We start from the raw sequence: 17,704 nt of genomic DNA, 5'->3' as shown, positions 1-17,704 counted from the left end.
TCTTAATGAAGCCTGAGGTAAAAGCAAATATTTGAATCACTGACACTTGAAGAGTGGTATTTTTGACAGTGAATGTTTATCTTTTATTTGTTGCAAATATAAAGTACATTCACTATTTAACATTCTTAAAATAGAGCAAAATAAAAAGGAAAGAAAAAGCAGCCATGACCTCATCATCAAGAGATACTGCAACAGTTGGATATGTTTTTGGCATAAGCATATTTGTTCATAAAGATATAAATAAATTTTTTAAATATGCTCAATATATAGTTAAGAAAATTTACCAATTCTATTGATTCAAAGTGAAGCTAAATTCATTTTCTAAAATGACTGAACCTGAGCATCTCTAAACTAAACAATTATCTCATTTTGAACTAATTTATTATAGGCAAGTTTTAAATAAATGCTTAAATGTTCTTCTAAATGATCTCATTAGTTGTATCATATCATTTTAATTTGTAATCATTAGGGGAGAGGAAAAAGATTCTCCTGTGTTTGGTTGTTGGAATTCTAATTTTATTCATTAATTTCAGAAGCTCTGATGAACTATACTATTGAAGGAAGTTTCAAAATCACTCTGAAGAAACTTAAATTTACTGCTACTAAACTGTTTTAAGACTTCTAGCTAATGCAATAAGTATTACCATTGAAATAGAAGTGAATAGCTATAATGCATGATCCACTTCATCTATGCTATTCTCAGGAGTAGGGGCAGATTCAAGGTTGTTGGGTTTGATTTGTAAGACCTTTAAGAAAAAGAAATGTAAAGAATCATATTGCACCTGACACACTTAATAAAAAGATATTTCCATAAGTGTGTTGCTAGGGCCTCTCTCAAGGTTTTGGATGAAGACTGTATATATGAGCAGCCCTGAAGCTAAAAGCTTCATAAAATTCATATTAAATTGCTTGGCTCAGGAGTTAATGTTAGTTTTCATTTCAGAAGCATAGTTACTTTTCACATTATGTTACTTAATGTGGTTTTACAGTCAGGCATCCCTTGTCACACAAGGGAGTTGGTTGCAGGACCCCTTGCAGAAGATACCAAAATCTGAGGATGCTCAAGTCCATAATACAAAGCAGTATAGTAATTGCAAACAACTGACACACATTGTCCTTCGGATTCCAATTCATCTCTAGATTACCTATGCTACCTAATACTATGTGAATGTTATGCAAATAGTTGTAATAGGTATTGTTTGGGGAATAATGACTAGGGAAAAAATCTGCAAATGTTCAGTATAGATGCAAATTTTGTTTTATAACATTTTTGATCCAAGTTATTTGAATCTTTGAATGCAGAGCTGTGAATATGAAGAGGCAACTGTTCTTATTACCATGGAAAGAAATGGCAAGGGCAAGAGTAGGGAAAATTAGGCTGTACTGAAGATTCTGCCTCAGGTGATGACTGCAAGGATGACATGTTTTTAGTGCATGATTAATCCAGAATCAGAAGTCCAAAAAGGCAGTTTAAGCTGGTAGCCAGATGAGGGGACATCAGAATGAGAAAACCCCCATCTTAAAAACCCAGAATGTAATTGGAAAGGCATTCCTGGGAGCTCAGTGGGAAGCAGGTGCTGTTGTCCATAGCTAGAGCTTGCTCTGGAGGTAAGTGTATGTGGGCAGTGGGAGGTTTATCTGGCTCACATGACCAGTGATAGGTGCAACAGGACTACAAGTAGGCCAGGCAAAAGTTGCAATGCATTTATAACTTGGCTGCAGAAGTCATTTAGGGCCACTTTGGCCATAGTTACAGGTCTAACATGATTCAAGGGGAAGGAACAAACTCTATTTTTCGATGGAGAAATGATAATATCATATTGTAGGAAGAACATGTGGGATGGGGTATATTGAAGAGGCCATCTGCAGAAAATACAATCTGCTACAAGGATGATAATGGGAGATATTTATCAAGAGACTTTATTTGTACCAAGTGCTATGAGATTTACACTTCATATTACATCATTTTAATTTCTCACTATGTCACTCTGAAGTAGTAGCATTATTATCTCCATTTTACAGATGAGGGAAATGTGGCTTGGAGTCTTTGTTTCATCCAGAACATGGCTGACAAGGGGTAGAATAGAGGTTTGAACTCATGTTCCTATAGTCTGTATACTCCTAATCCTTCAGCAGAATTGATTTCAGGATTAAACAAGAACATTTACAAAATATTCTTGATATTTATAAAATATAAGCTTGATATGCAAACTTAAGTCTTTCTTGAAGAAAAATTTGGGGGAAATTTTTCAAAAATATTAATGTTTCATATTTCAGACACAATAAATGTGTCTTGTTGATTACAAAATTAATATAATAAATCATAGTATAATGGAGGTTTGTTAATTCCTGAAGATTAACCTTCTTGGGATCCTTTTACTTTTGTTCTCCCTTATCATTCTATTCTTTCATCCCAGCATCCTTGGCCACCCTTATGTTTCCATTATAAAATCAGGGTATTTTTAAAGTTGTAAGAAGCCTTAGACTTAAGACCAAAAATCCCCTTTGTTCTCCTGGAGTCTTTATATGTGTTCTCCAGAAATCTGATAACTTTTAAGAATAAATATTCATGGAGACTATTTCCCCCTTGATGTTTTCAAATAAATGTAAACTTCCTAGTAGCTCTATATGGCCCTAAGACTGACAGAGTTAAAGATTTATTTTAAATTTATTTTGGTGGTTAAACATTTAGGCATTTTTATTGGAATTTTTCTGTTTCATCTATTAATATTTAACAAATAGCAATTTGTGGGTAGAGCAGGAAAGAGAACAGAAGGTGACATCCCGTGTTCCTGGAGCCTGCATTGCATAGGAGGCAGCCTCCAAACAGGGATTGGTTGCAAAAGAGCAGAGACCTATTATCCAGAATATATGGCCTCTTCTTGAAGTACCGTGTTTCATTAAACAAGACAAAGGATTCCCACGTGTGTATGTGAGTGTGTTTATGGCTGGAAAATCAATTTCAATTATTCTATAAAACACCACTCAGTTTCTGTCCTGTGTGAAACCTTCTGTGAAGAGCTTGTGGGCAGGACAAAACCAGAATCTCCCTTGAAGGCATTGCTGTAGTTCGTGGAGAGTGGCTGTGCAGAATAACTTGGGAAGATGGCAACCTTGTGGCTTCTAGTGCATCTTGAGCCAAGCCACAGACTGATTTCTTAGGTAAGCTAGATCATTCAGTGGCACCTGAGATAACAGGTCATGAGTTCTGTTTAGTTTTGCTTTTTGTTGTTTGTTTGGTTTGGTTTTGATTTTGGTTCTGGTTTTCTAGCTAGAATAAAATGATCACTCATAGCGCAGGCATCTATTTGCAATCTAGACACTTTTGTCATCACACTATATAATATCAGGAGTTTTGAGTGTAGAGAAGCGGTTATAGGAAGAGAAAGGCCAAGTGTCAATTCTCAGTCTAGTGCTCCAGTGTGTAATTAAGATTAGTGGACACTGGAGTCATGAAAAACTCCATCACAAGAAGGGTTTCAACTCACAGTGCTATAGCTCAAGATCTTGAGACTTGGTTTACAAATGTTTGCTCATATTCCTACTGTTTTCTGAGACTCTAGGATTAAAATTTTCCTCTTTCCCTTATTTCAGTCATACGATTTTTCCTAAGGAAAAAAATAATAATTTTGTGAAGAAGTCTATCAATCAATACACTAATAAGTTATAACATTCATGTATTTTCTGAAAGAATGAAATAAAATTTTTAAGGAAAGTAGGTGGTAGATGTCAGCCATGAAAAGTACATGGTGATCAGTTGAGAATTAACTAGTTTGATTTTATGTTTTTAAAATTTAACATTACCACCTGAGGTGCCATGGTAGGTAGACCCCAATACTATGCTAAGATTTCAAGGAAACTCGGTGATATGCTATTTCTTCCCTGCAAGGAATTCTCCTCTCACTGTACTTTATTAATAATAAAGTTATATGGTGTTAAAAGGTAAAATGCAGAGAATTTTATTTTATATATTAAACGAATATTAGTTTTACCATGAAAAATCTAGAAAAAAGAGGTAACTAAATCTAAGGAATGAGGCAAATTATGTCTGAGAAATCCAAGATTAGGAAGCAAGAAGCTGGGCTCTGGCACTGTGGTGCAGAGTGATACAATCAGTTGTTGGACTAGCTCCTTGCTGAAGTTCCTTGTAATTTCAAGAGGGAGATAAATATATGCACAAAAAGTTATCCACCGTGTGGGTGTTCAGCTGTCTTTGTTAAGTAATTCTTCTTAGAGTGGAATTAGCACATTAGCCACTGTCGATCACAGATGAAGTTCTCACTGCTTTTCTGGTCCACCTACCAATAGTAAATTGGAAGATCCTAGCAGGTTCTGTTTCCTCCAAGTCCTATTTTTTCCTCTCTCCCTGGAAGAAAGCTGCTGCACAATAACTGTTAAACCATGGCATGATGTTTCAGGAATTAGGAGAGTTAAATGCTGTCTAATTTTGTAAGTGCCTATCTAATCAGCTAAGACTTGGGCACTGAGAGAATGCATGGTCCATATTTTACTGATTCTTTTAATGAGCAGTAACTGAAGATGAATTTGTCTGCCTGGTTCCAAAATTTTATAATTCAAGGCAGGTTTCAAGACTGTTTTTCTCCTGCTGCATCTCTTTATGTCAAACTCTGACTGGTAACTGGAAGGTTTTATGTGGCAATACAATGCATCGAAAAGGTGGTATCTCTGGGTTTCAGTGTAGTACTAACTTCCTTTGTGATCTTGGGCACACATCTTTGTTTTTCTGGCCCTCAGCTATATAATGAGGGTTATGGATAAAATGATCTCTTCGATTTTAATATTATTTATTTTATTTATATTATATATTTATCTCTTTTTTAATGAAATGAAGAAAATGCAACACATGTACATTGCTACTTGCAGAAACTGTGAAAAGGTAGTGATACAGAATTTTCAAAATTCAATTCAGTTGGCCCTCCATATCCATGCATTCTACATCCTTGGATTCAATCAACCTCAGATTAAAAATATTTAAAAATTATTACTGTACTAAAAATGTACACCATTTTTGCTTATCATTATTCCCAGGCAATGTAGTAGAAAAATTACTTGCATAGGATTTACATTGTAGATATTATAGGTTATATATATATATATATATATATATATATTAGGTAATATAATATCTACTAAAATAATATTATAGGTAATATAGGTAGGAGGATGTTTGTAAGTTATATGCAAATACTGCATTATTTTATGTAAGGGACTTGACCACGTAAGATTTTGCTGTCCGTGGGAGTCTTGGAACCTATTATCCATGATAAGGAGGGATAACTATATAATCACACTCCACTGGGACAAAGAGTTTGTATAATGATATATTTGTTGCTTGAAATGGTCAACAATAACTTGCGAGTGAATTTAACCATTCATTAAGGATCATTGAATTGATACACTGCCGAGGAACTGTGCTGACGGTAATGGACAAAGATGACACATACAAAGCCCTTACCTTTAGCAAGAGCACACATTAGTGAATTTTATAGGAATTAAGTAAATAGTAACACTAATAAGCATTTGGTTATATGTTTATCCCTATGTCGCCATAGTGCTATAAAGGGTATGAATAATGTGGAGGTGGAGCCAAGGTTGGGTCACTTTATATAGGGTGATCAGGGAAGAGATCTACATGAGCAGGAGGCAGGGATGAGGAGCTGAAACCTAGGTACTGAAGAGCAGGAAGCCTGGAAAAGACAGAGGGAAGCCAGTGAGTGAAGTCTCCCAACAAAGAATGAACTTACCACATTTGAAAATGAAGTCCAATGTGGCTGGGAAAGTGGGCTAACAAAGTGGCAAGGCAGGGAGACTGGAGGTCCCGGGGTCGTTTGAAGTCAGGAAAGGGGTTTCAGGTTTTATCTTGTTAGGGGAAACCACTAAGGGTATCTGAGTAGTGAGTGAATTGGTTCGATTTTATTTAAGATAAGTATGGTTTCTTGTTTGGAGATGGATTGGAGAGGAAAAAGAAATAAGGGAGACCAGGTTGAGGATGTTTCAATAGGTCAACAAGAGAGACAATGGAGACTTAGAAGAAATTAATGTTAATGGAGAGATGCTAAAACCACTAAGGAGATGGTAAATTAAGGGAGACCAAGTATAATAAAATAAAGTGATTTTATCATTAATGAGCATGTAAAATATATTCAAATTAAGTTCCATTTAAAACCAATCTTTTTCATGTATCACATGCACAGGTAGGTGTGTGTGTGTGTGCACGTGTGTGTGTATAACATTTGGAATTTTCATATACTGTTTTACTGTTTAGTTCTCTACTTTTATTTATTTATTTATTTAAATTAGTAAATATCAGTAATTATACCCATTTTAGAGTAGGTCCAGGGAACAGACTTATGGTGAAGATTTAGTTTTGATGTCTGTTTTCACTGATCCTTCTCAATAAAAGGGCCACACTTCTTAAAGATCTAACAAAGATGCTCTTTTCTTGAGAAACTATTCTTCCCACAGGGTGTGGACAGTCCCTCTTCTGTCCTGAACTTAAGCACCTTGTGTATATCTGAAATCATTCCTTTGCAGGTCTGTCTCTTGTAGAGTTTAGGATATAAGCTCTTTTCCATTAAATTGTTAGCCTCCAAAGGCTATCTCTGCTTGGTATGAGTATGCTGAAAGACACTAAACAACAAAGAAATCATGTTGATTCACAGTATTTTTCTGTATTAGCCCATTTTATGTGTAACAAAATACCTGAAGCTGGATAGCTTTATAAGAAAAGAGGTTTGTTTTGGCTCCTGGTTCTGAAGGTCTAAGATCAAGGGGCTGCCTGCAGTGATTTACTTCTTGTTAGCAGAGCCCTGAGGTGGTACAAGGTATACTATGCCGAGAGACAGAGAGAGTACCTGTGTATATGCTGGTCTTTCTCTCTTTCTTCTAAAACCATTAGAATCCAATCATGAGGACTCTAATGACTATATCTCATCCTAATCACCCCCTAAAGATCATCTAATCACCATAGTTGGAGTAATTTTCCACCCTTTAATACCCTGAAATACCTTACAATGGAATCAAACTCTAATACATAATTCTTGGGCAGCACATTCAAACTGTAGCCAAACCACAGCAGATTTAATGTTCTTTGCGTGCCCTGTTGTGATAGAAAGAATCAGACTAGAGAAAGACTTATCTGAGTTTCTCCATTTCTGCCATTCTTCCTTTGTAACAATCAGAGATATTGGAGGCTGTAATTTGGCACTCATAGAGCTTGGCAAGGTGTCATGGGAAGAGCTAAATCAAGGATACCTGTGTGGTTTGTCAATTTGAAACTCTTGGAATTGGAAGGAACCTCAGAGGAGATCTAGTTGAATAAGCATTTCACACTGCATTGCAATACCACGGCCCATACTTGTCTGAAAATGTTTGATTCCTAATCTTGAGTATTTGAGAAATAATGTCTGTTTTTATTGGTGAAAACTAATGATGATTTAATTCAAAAATAAAAAACTGGACATTGAACTATTCTCATTTTTGAGCTATCAACTAAATTATGTATCATACGAGTTCACAGAGATTGGGACATGATAGTGCATCCAGATGAAGGGAGATAGCAGAGGGTGGCTTCCACTCAGGTACTTTGTGAACTTTTCCTTTCTACTTTATTCATTTACATCCTTACCCTCATGGTCTCCTGGAATGTGCTTGCATTCCTTGCCCATCCCCTTCCCTGTCAGGGGTCCTCTTGCCAACAAGTACTGTGAGGATTTTAAATAATAGATTTAAGACATTGTTCGGAGGGTGTTTGTAAATGATTGAGAGGTGATCAAGGTGACGCACTTGGTCCCCAGCTGTGTTGTGGAATTGATAAGTTCCACCTTAAATGCACTGCTCTGCTTTGCCACTCATCATCTCCATGGCATTGAGATCCTTCCAGCTAACTACTGCTTTCAGAGAAGCTGTGAAACCAAATGATGTAAGAATGTCAGGGCTTTAATGGGTTACGTTGCCCAGGATCATTTTTCTTTTCAGGAGAAAGAGCAAAGTAGTGGCTGGCTGATGGTGAAATTTCAGGTATTGGTGAAGGAGGAGTCTTGGTTAGAGGACATTATCCAGCACTTTTAATAGCATCACACATAAGGCTTGTCCTGAACACCCTGGCCTGAGGAGCCGAGAAAATGCCCAGTGACATTTACGTGGTTGTGTTCTTGGCACTTCATTGACTCTGCCTTGCTCAGCATCACACAGATCCAGCCTGTCACTCCCCCTTGTGTTCTCCCTGACCCATCTGACTCACCCCTGCCGGCTCATAATCATGCGTCTCATCTCCCTACAGCATATTGAATAAGACCGTGGACTCTGGAATCTGATGGCCAGGGCTGTGTTCCCTTTTCTTCCATTTACTGTGTGTGGGAACATAAGCAATCTTCCCAAGCCTAAGTTACATTATACGCAAAAGGGAGATAATGGATGTGAAGGGCTTTATTTGGTTCTTAGCACATAGAACTCAATGTGTTATCTAAATAAACAATAATGAGCTCTTATATGCTTCTATATAAGAGCTCTATCTCCTATTAGTAATATGCCAATGCTAATATTTGCATACATTAACATAATGAACTCTTATATCTGTAAGAGTTGGTTACTATTATCTCCACAGATAAGGAAACCAAGGCTCAGAGAAGTTAACTGACTCGTCCAAAGTCTATGGAAATTAAACAGTAAAGTCAGTCCCTGAGTCCAGATTGTCTATTTCTCACCATTCACCAGTACTACCTCTTTTATAAGTGAAGGGTATTTACTCTAAGAACATGGGTAAATCCATGGGGAACTCTGCATAGTCTGAATCCAGGTGAAACATGTTGCACTAAGGCTCTGTGATGCATAGTGTGGAATGAGCCTCTCCTGCCAGGAGGCAGAACCTGAGTTAGACTTACAGACCTGTCATGAGAGACCACTGAGACTGCCCTTCACTTCACAGGTAAGGAAACTGGACCTGGGGTTGTCCAGGAACTTGCACACAGTCAGAGTTACAATGAGGAAGAATCAACACTTAGTTAGTTTTCATAGAACTGAATCCAGGGGCTCTTAAACTTACTATGTTTACTTCAAAGGGTTCTCATGTCCTCTGAATTAAAGGTGATTTTTCATACATTTTTAAAATTTTCTTCTGACCCAAATTAAAATTTATTTTGATTTCCTTAATTGATGTTTTTCACTGATGATGCAAAAGATATAAAATTTGAGCTTACATAGGAGGAGACCAAGTGCTTGAGTTGGGTTAATTTCATGAGCAAAGGGAGCTAAAAGTAGCTACCTGGAGGGGTGAAGAACAGCTGGCTCCTGACAGTCCAATGAGGCTGGGCAGTACATCTTTCTATTAGTTCAGGTTCACCTAATGAGCATGCTCTGTAAGTGACCTTGTTTGTACATAGGTTGGCTGTTTCTGAGGAAGATGTCTCGTTCTCTGCTTTTCAGTGACTGCGTACCCAGAAGTGTGTACTGGTAAAACTGAAGTCTGCAGGCAAGATACATTTTAAATGGTTGCACAACAAATGCTTTCTCTTCTCCTACAGTAATGCACTTGTAAAAGAAATCAGATTGGGAAAGGAAAAAGCTGTTAGAAAAAAATCTGTTAAGCAGATGTCTACTTTGAGTACTGAGAATATGAAAAATGTTTTGACATGAAGCTCTAGATTATGAAAGAGTGCTGATTCATATTGTTCTAGAATCACCAAATGCTTATGCTACAAGGAACGTGAGAGATCTCCTAGTATGAACCTCACATTTTGACATTAGCCAAAATGGGATGATAAACAGCTCAAGGTCACAACTAGTTAGAGGCAGTTAAGACTTCTGACTCTCTTCTGTGAAACACAATGTATAGTTAGTTGTCCTTTAGTATCTGCAGGGAGTTTGTTCCATGACCCCACACAGTTACCAAATCTATGAGTGTTCAAGTTGCTTATATAGAATGGCATAGTATTTGTATATAACCTATGCATACCCTTCTACAGACTTAAATCCTCTCTAGATTACTTAATACCAAACATAATGCAAATACTATGAATATAACTGTTATACTGCATTATTTAGGGAATAATGACAAGAAAAGTGTCAATACACGTTCAGTACAGAAGCCACTGTTGTCAGGCTACTTTTCAAAAGGTCTAAGATTTTTACTTTATTGAAGGATAGCCCTTTACATTCCACTTAGCCTTCAAGCAATTGCCTTTTAGGAGCCTCTTTGCAGGGGATTGTGAATTTTAGGAGCCATATTTTCACAGAAATGAAGTGTGCACATCACACAAGTTGTGAACAAATGAGAAGTGAGGCCAACAACACTCGACCAGTGCTGGAGAGACTGAGGACCTGAGACATGGGAGACTCCAGGAGGTGGACCTTCATGTCACTTCATTTACATGGATTCAGTCTAGTGCTAAGCATGTGGCAAATTCAAGGTTTTGGAACTTTCTAGAATTATTTTCTTCTGAGTATTTTCTATTGGTAGTTAGCTGAATTCATGAATGTAAAACCTGAAGATACAAAAGGTCAATCATAGAGATCCGATTAGCCTTCCTGGGCTACCATAACAAAATATCATAAACTACATGACTTAAACAATCATCAGTTAGTTTTCTCACAGTTAAGAAGACTGCAAAGTCCAAGACAAAGGTTCCAGCTTATTTGTTGTCTGGTGAGGGCCCTTTTCCTGGCTTACAGTTGGCTGCTTCTCACTGTGTCCTCACATGACCTTCTGTTGGTTCATTTTTACAGAGAGAGAGAGAGAGAGAGAGAGAGAGAGAGAGGAAAAAAAAACCTCTCTGGTGTCTCATCTTAAAAGCCAATAATCTTATTAGACCAAGACCCCAACTTTATTACTTCATTTAACCTCAATCAATTGTTATAGGCCCTATCTCCAAATATAACCATACTGTTGATATGGGCTTCTATATATCAATTTGGGGGAAACACAAACATTCAGTCTATAACAAGGATCAGAATGTTCATGTGCAAACAGAAAGCCAGCTTAGTGGTGGTTTATTAGAGAGCAATTTAACTTACTCATGCAAGAAGTAGGAAGTATGAGGCTGGTTTGCAACTTAGTGATCTTACCAGATCTCTGCGTTTTATGGTCTTCTACTGTCCCTGCGTATGCATATAGGCTTCATCCCTGTGTTTAACCCCTTGTTGTTACAACATAGTGGTTGCACCTCCAGTCTCAGTTCCATTACCAGCCTGAAGAAAAAAGAAATAAAAGGCCTAAGACACATGTCTACCATCTTCTTTTTGCAAAAATTTCTCGTAAGCCTTACCTGCAATTTTCTGCTTAAATCTCATCATCTGGAATTGGGTCATTTTGCTTTTCTAGCCACAAGGAAGTCTGGGAAGGTAGATATTTTTGACTCTGCACAATCACCCCAAACAAAAATTGTAGTTTTTAATAAAGAAGAATGGGAGAAAGGACAATATGTAGGAAACTGCCAAAATCTGAATGATAAAACCTCGTGGAGTTATTTAATTTGGAGGCATAGAATTTTAGTATCAAAAACATCTGAGTTCAAAGCCCAGGTCTGATAATTTGGGGGCAAGTCACCTTACTTCACTGAGCCTCAGTGTCTTTTGTAAATGGAGATAATTGGGAGTAGATGAGGCACTAATTTTCATGAAGATGAAAGAAGATATTAATGCTAGTTATCTTCAAATAATATTCTACTGTTTCAGGATCAGGCAACGTTAGTGTTGCTTACCTTCCCTGGACCAAGCCATACTTTTGATTTCTTTTAACTTTGATGAAACATAATGATCAGGACACCAGGCACAGAAACCAGTTCAACAAATTTTATTCACTATTAAAAATAATAGACAAAAAAATTTAGAGATGATTAATGCTGCGTCTAGCCCTTTACCACTTGAGCAGAGTCTTCAATGAGCCAGGCATCTGGCCTCAGCCTGACATGCTTTCTTGTGATGGAGAAGAGACGGCCAAGATTATAGCCAGCCCTTGGAGGAAATTTGCAGCAAAGAGGGAAAGTTGTGAGACTTTTACATATTATCCTGAGGCAGAAGCTCAGCAGATAATAGAATTTCACTGGGGCTTAAATTTTAAAAAGGGAAACCTCGCCTTTAAAAAAAATAAATTAGAAGATTCAAATCAGACTTCAGGATTTAAAACGGGAAATATGCATATGTCACACATCCGCATGTCATCCAATATTGTGATATTGTAGGAAGTGGCACATGATCTATGGCCGACTTTCCTTAAGGGCAGTGGCTATGAAACTAGTATTTCTATTTCCTTTATAAAGAAAACTTTTTATATAGGCATTATAAGGGGTTCATTTCCTTTCTAGAAAATTTCTCAAAGTGGCCTGTAATAGCTATGCTTAGCATCTTTAGTTTCCACCCATGTGCATTTTTATTTCAAACTTATTTTTATTAGCAACATAATATATGATTATTGTAGATAAATTAGAGAACAAAGTAAAAATATAGAAATATAATTTCATTAATTCTACCATCTAAGGAAACACAATATTTTATGCATATTCTTCAAATTTTTATAATATGTAAATATATAAACATATTTTCTTTTAAAAATGGCTGTATATTTTGCATAAGATTTTAACTATTTTTATGCTTAATAATATAGGATAAATAATTTTCCATGACATTGAGTGAATTCTGTATCATCCTTCAATATGTATCAAATACATTCCTTTTATAAATACATGATGATATTTGGAACAATCTGTATTGTTGGACAAAAAGTTGTTTTTGCTTTTGATTGCTATTACTTCTAATTATATGCTGTGCAAGGATCTTTATAATTTAAACTTGTTGGATAAAAAAAAATTTGTTTTCTGAGTCAAAGAATAAGCATATAATTAACATAATTTTAATAATCTACAGCAAGAACTTATTGATATTACATATTTTTCACCAAAATGAGGGAACAGTTTATACTACACTATTGTCTAAACTGGAAATTGTCATTAGAAAACATATAGCTTTAGAGAGAAAGAGAAAGAGAGAGGGTGTGTGTGTGTGTGTGTGTGTGTGTGTGTGTGTGTGTGTCTGGGTGCTGTTTTCTGAACTGTTGCTTGATATATCCTTTCTACTTTTAATTGTTTATCAGTATTACAGAGGTATGAAGAGTACAGGTGTGGTAGAGTCTGCCTCTGAACCTATTTCTTGCATATGGAAACTGTAATGGAAAATGATCTCCTGGCACTTTTATATCACTTACAGCCTTTATTTCAATTTCTTTCTCCATTTCCTAAAGAATTCAAGTTAGAGAATCAACAAACTGGGTCATTGCCTAAAGAAGCTCTAACAGGGATCCACTGAGGCATGTGTGGCATAACTTAAAGAACACTGAGTGACAGACAATATAGACAAACAGACTTGGAGTGCAAAACAAACAAAACAACCCCCAAAAATAAAAAGAGAAAGACTTGCTTTGTGCAAGTGTGGCAGGAAAAATATCGAGGGACAACCTGACTCCAGGTGACCATGAGTGGAAAGGGAAGCAGTGCAGTCACAGAAACAATTACCAAGTAGGGTTTTATAAATAGGAGCATGAGGATAAAGAAATCTAAGGTTCTTGGGTCAACGCTAAAGCCTTAGGTCCAATTTTAAATTCTACAACTATAGGGAGTAGTTCCAGCATTTGCTACATTCTGGGAAATTTACATTCATTATCATATATGGTTTAGTAATCACAGGAGCTCTTTGAGATGTGCATTATGTCCTCCGTCTAACACAGGGGCAAACAAGGCTTCCAGAAGAAAGTTCTTCAAGGTTATCCAGCTTCTAACCCAGAATCCAGAATTCAAATAGGTTGATATGCCTCCAGGTGTGTTTTCTTCTCTGCTCCTGCCACCATTATCAGTATTTTATTCAATCCCTGGACATAAACTGCTCAAAAAGATAGTTACCCTTCTAGTCCTTTACTCAGCTGTCCCTTCCTCTGGGGGTCTGCTATTGTTGGGCCTCTACTTGCTTCTATCCCTCTCCCTCCCCTTGACCTCTTTGAGGTGGACTCTCTTTCCCAGTCGTTTTCAGGCCATCTCCGCCTGGCGCTCTTTCTTGCCATCTTTTCTCCCAACCTCTGTGGTGGTTTCAGTCCCTTGTCCTGCAGTCCTAGTGTCTCCCTCAGGATCAGGATGGCTCCCTCCTTTATCCTTTCCCCTCTCTATAGAGGTCGTTTTTAACAACGGGAAAATTAATAGGTTGTGGCCAAAGCTGGTACGGTGTCCCAGTCTCAGCTGCCCAGATTCCTTTTTCTGGCCCAGTCCTCCTCCTGGTGGCCAAGGGATCCACCCTCTGAGAGTCAGTTCCAGCTTATGGTGCACAAATATCTCCTGCGGGTGGATCACAGGCCATCTGCATCCTGGTAGCCTTTTCAGCAACACATACTCCTCTTTAGTACTCTGTGGAGGTACAGCCCCTGGAGCAGCCTGTGTCCCAGTCCTTCACCAGCTAGAGACACCCTATGTGACCATAGTGGGAAAAGACTTTCTTTAACTTGTCTTCTTTGGTCTGCAAGTTTAGTGTTGCCACAAACAGGGTGCAGAGGGGGTCTCCAGAGATGCCTTGTTGGAGATGTATGATGCCAGTATCACCCTCCACCCTGCGCTGCCGTGTGGGTCTTCATCAGTGTTATCAGTGCTGCCAGCTTTAATCTTAGAGATGGACATGCAGTGGTTCCTGGTTTCAGGAAGACGCGGAGACACAAAGACAAAGGGAGCTTGACCTCAATGTCACTGCATAGAGAGAACAACCGCCATGGTGAAGCTGCTGCTCCTGGCAGTACCTGCATCCTTCCAAATCAGGACAATTAGAGTCGAGACCCAGATATTGCCAGTGAAATTGATTCTCCTTTGTTCTCGGTGACTTCCCTGTGTGCAGCAGTTCCTACGCTGACCTTGCACATACATTTTCTTATATGCTGCCACCTGGTTGCCCTGAGGCGGATGATGACTCACTCACCTGACTGTCCAGACCCACAGGGCTGACTGGGTTAGAACACTCGGCAGGTGTTTGGATGGAGGCAGGAGAGACATAACATTTTCTAGGTAGTAAGTGGGAGAATTAAACAAGTCAAACGCTTATCAGAAAAGTAATGGGAGTGATTTCTCTGCCAGCAGGAGAGAAAGGATCTTTCACCACAAAAAGAAAACAATTCAGACCATCTCATTTCTGTTTCCACCAAGAATGAAGAAGAATATATACTTTATTGTAGGAAACATAGGTCAAAAGGAAGAATTTCTGATAGTGATGGATGTTGAAGAGTAGGTTTCTAGAATATGCTCTGAAATCAGTTTCCTTCTCAAAACTCTTTTAAAAATGAGGTGTTAACTTATTTGTCCAATGTTTCCCAGGAGAAGTTAGTGACAAGGACTGGTCTCTGACCTAGTCTGGACCAGGGAGGGAGTCTTAAGATCATGAGACTACATGAAATAAGGCACGGGCTAAGAGTGTTGAGGGCTTAAGACTAGTGGTTCTTCCAACACGAATAAATATCTAAATATCCTCCTTCATCAGTGATTCTTCTCATTTAACTGATACTTAAAATAAGCCGTGTTGAACACAATACTTAATTATTTGACTGAGAAACGTTATGAAGACTCAACAAAGAACATTTGGACTATTTTCCACATGATCATTGATATGTAACTTTAACCATCCCTTGGAGCTCAGATTGTTTTTAAAATACATCCTCAATATTTTGAGAGTAGGAAAAAATCAGTAGAGAGCCTAGCTTTCTTTCCTACTTTCTATGATGATGGCTATTTATGAAGGTGATTTTGAAATCCAGCACACTTTTATGCATGGCTTGCTTGATCAATAAAAGTTAGCTATCAGATCACTATAAATCAATCTGTTATGAATGAATTTATGTTGATCAGTGGAATATTGTCATATCTGACTGCTTCAAAACCATATCTGTCTTAGAAAATACAGAGTCGGAGCTAGTGTTTCTTTCTTTCTTGAGACAGTTCTAATTATTACATCTGTTTGCAGGGCCTTTCATGCCCCTGTCAATATTTTCAATTTCCACTATCTTACAAGATTTGTTATTATCCAAATAATAGGAATTTCTTTGCAAATCTTATGTTCGCCCTCATAAATATCCCTATCAGTTCCATTTAGATGCTTAGTTTTATAGCATATCTTGATTTATTCTCAGTAAACCTTTTTTTGTTGCATAACTAGGATAGAAATTAAGGTTTGTCAACATATTAATTTTCTTAGATGATGGGTGCTGTCAGATGCCACTCTTTCCTTTCTCTTTTACTCTCTAGGTTTTAGGCAATATTGTAACAGGAATAAAGTCTGTTATATAATCTGTTACGTCTCAGCAACATATAGCACATTGCTGTGTTGCTGTCTTGGAATGGTCTGCCAGATGCCTCTCTCGAAATTCTTACACAAAGTGTCATTCTATAAACCATGAACCTTCTGCTCTAGTGGAACTTCTCACTGCCTCTAAAAATAACTTTTGTGGATTCACATTCACTCCCATTCACCCTGAATGTCTGTCCCTTAATGGTCTCTTTCAAGGCCCAGCCTTCATTCTTAACGTTTCCTATGAGGCCTTCTCTGATTATCTTTGTTCTTCCATCCCCAAATCTAATGTTATAGTTTTTTTTTTTTTTTGATTTCTCAGACAGCCTACGCAACTCAGTTGTTGCTACATTCTGTGTGCTTAGGTGGTATCTTCATAGCTATATTATAGGTTCACATATGAGGCCACATAAAATGATAGAACACCTGAGTTAGATGTTACATCGTAGATGCACCACTGTGTCATCTTGAGTAAATTACTTAACTTCTTTGAGCCTCCATGATCTCATTGGTAAAAGGGATTATGAACTTTGATGTGGAGTTGTGATGAACACATGAAATGTTTAGGTACTTTTGTATTTAGCCAATACCAGACACAAAGTAAATACTCATTGAATCGAAGGAAAAGCTAACGTGTGGTTTTTCTTGGCAACTCTTAAAATGCAGAGCACAGAGATTTTTTTTTTTGAACTGAAGAGTTCAATATAATATTTTCTAATAGGATGAAAACGTGCAGCTCTCTACCAGCCCTGAGTGGTTACGATGACGTGACCCATTTCTATGTGTCTTAATACAAATCAGTTTTCTAACTATTCACAACTTTTTTTCATGTCTGCAGATGCTAGATCCAGAGAAGTATCTAAATAAATTGTTCAATACCTGGAGAAGCAAGAGGAGTCTGTGGGGCAGGATGGAAGGGGAAGGGGAGCAAAGGGCGGGCTCCAGGCTGAGTGTATTGTCTTTAGACTGACATTGTTGGTCACCTGGCAGGCAGCCAGGGTACAAGTCCCCAAGTTTTCTGTCTAATAAAGAAAATATTATTGTATTTTAAGACTCAAAACAAGCATTAATTTCTTTATGCCAGGTATGGGTTAAAATCCCTAACCTCTGGTTCTATATATTTGTACCTGTCCTTGTCACAACGTAAACTCTTTGTTTGTAAGTAGAAGTAACATAATTAAAATGCATGGGGAGGTGATTTTCTTCCTATTTTCTCAGCTCTTTGTAGCTAGTGTTGTTATTATTATAATGGATACAATTGGGTGTCTTAAGTCAAATGAGATAATGTTTAAGGATGCAATTTTAAATTTTTATTTGTTCTAATTAGTTATTTATGACAATTGAATGCTTTTGACACATCATACATATAAAGAGCATAACTTCT

At 37.5% G+C, this 17,704-nt stretch overlaps 1 protein-coding gene and 1 pseudogene across 5 annotated transcripts in view; one reads left to right on the top strand and one right to left on the bottom strand.

Moving 5' to 3' along the window:
* Window positions 1–17,704, top strand: part of Grm1 (glutamate metabotropic receptor 1) — a 378,366-nt gene that overhangs the window by 91,848 nt on the left and 268,814 nt on the right. The gene's annotated exons all lie outside the window — the stretch shown is intronic.
* Window positions 13,904–14,669, bottom strand: LOC110599070 (U11/U12 small nuclear ribonucleoprotein 35 kDa protein-like; annotated as a pseudogene).

Source organism: Ictidomys tridecemlineatus, chromosome 8 (genome assembly GCF_052094955.1).
Source record: "Ictidomys tridecemlineatus isolate mIctTri1 chromosome 8, mIctTri1.hap1, whole genome shotgun sequence".
In the NCBI taxonomy this organism is placed as follows: domain Eukaryota; kingdom Metazoa; phylum Chordata; class Mammalia; order Rodentia; family Sciuridae; genus Ictidomys; species Ictidomys tridecemlineatus.
Note: the sequence above shows the minus strand (reverse complement) of the source record. Positions and strands in the feature narration are given on the sequence as shown.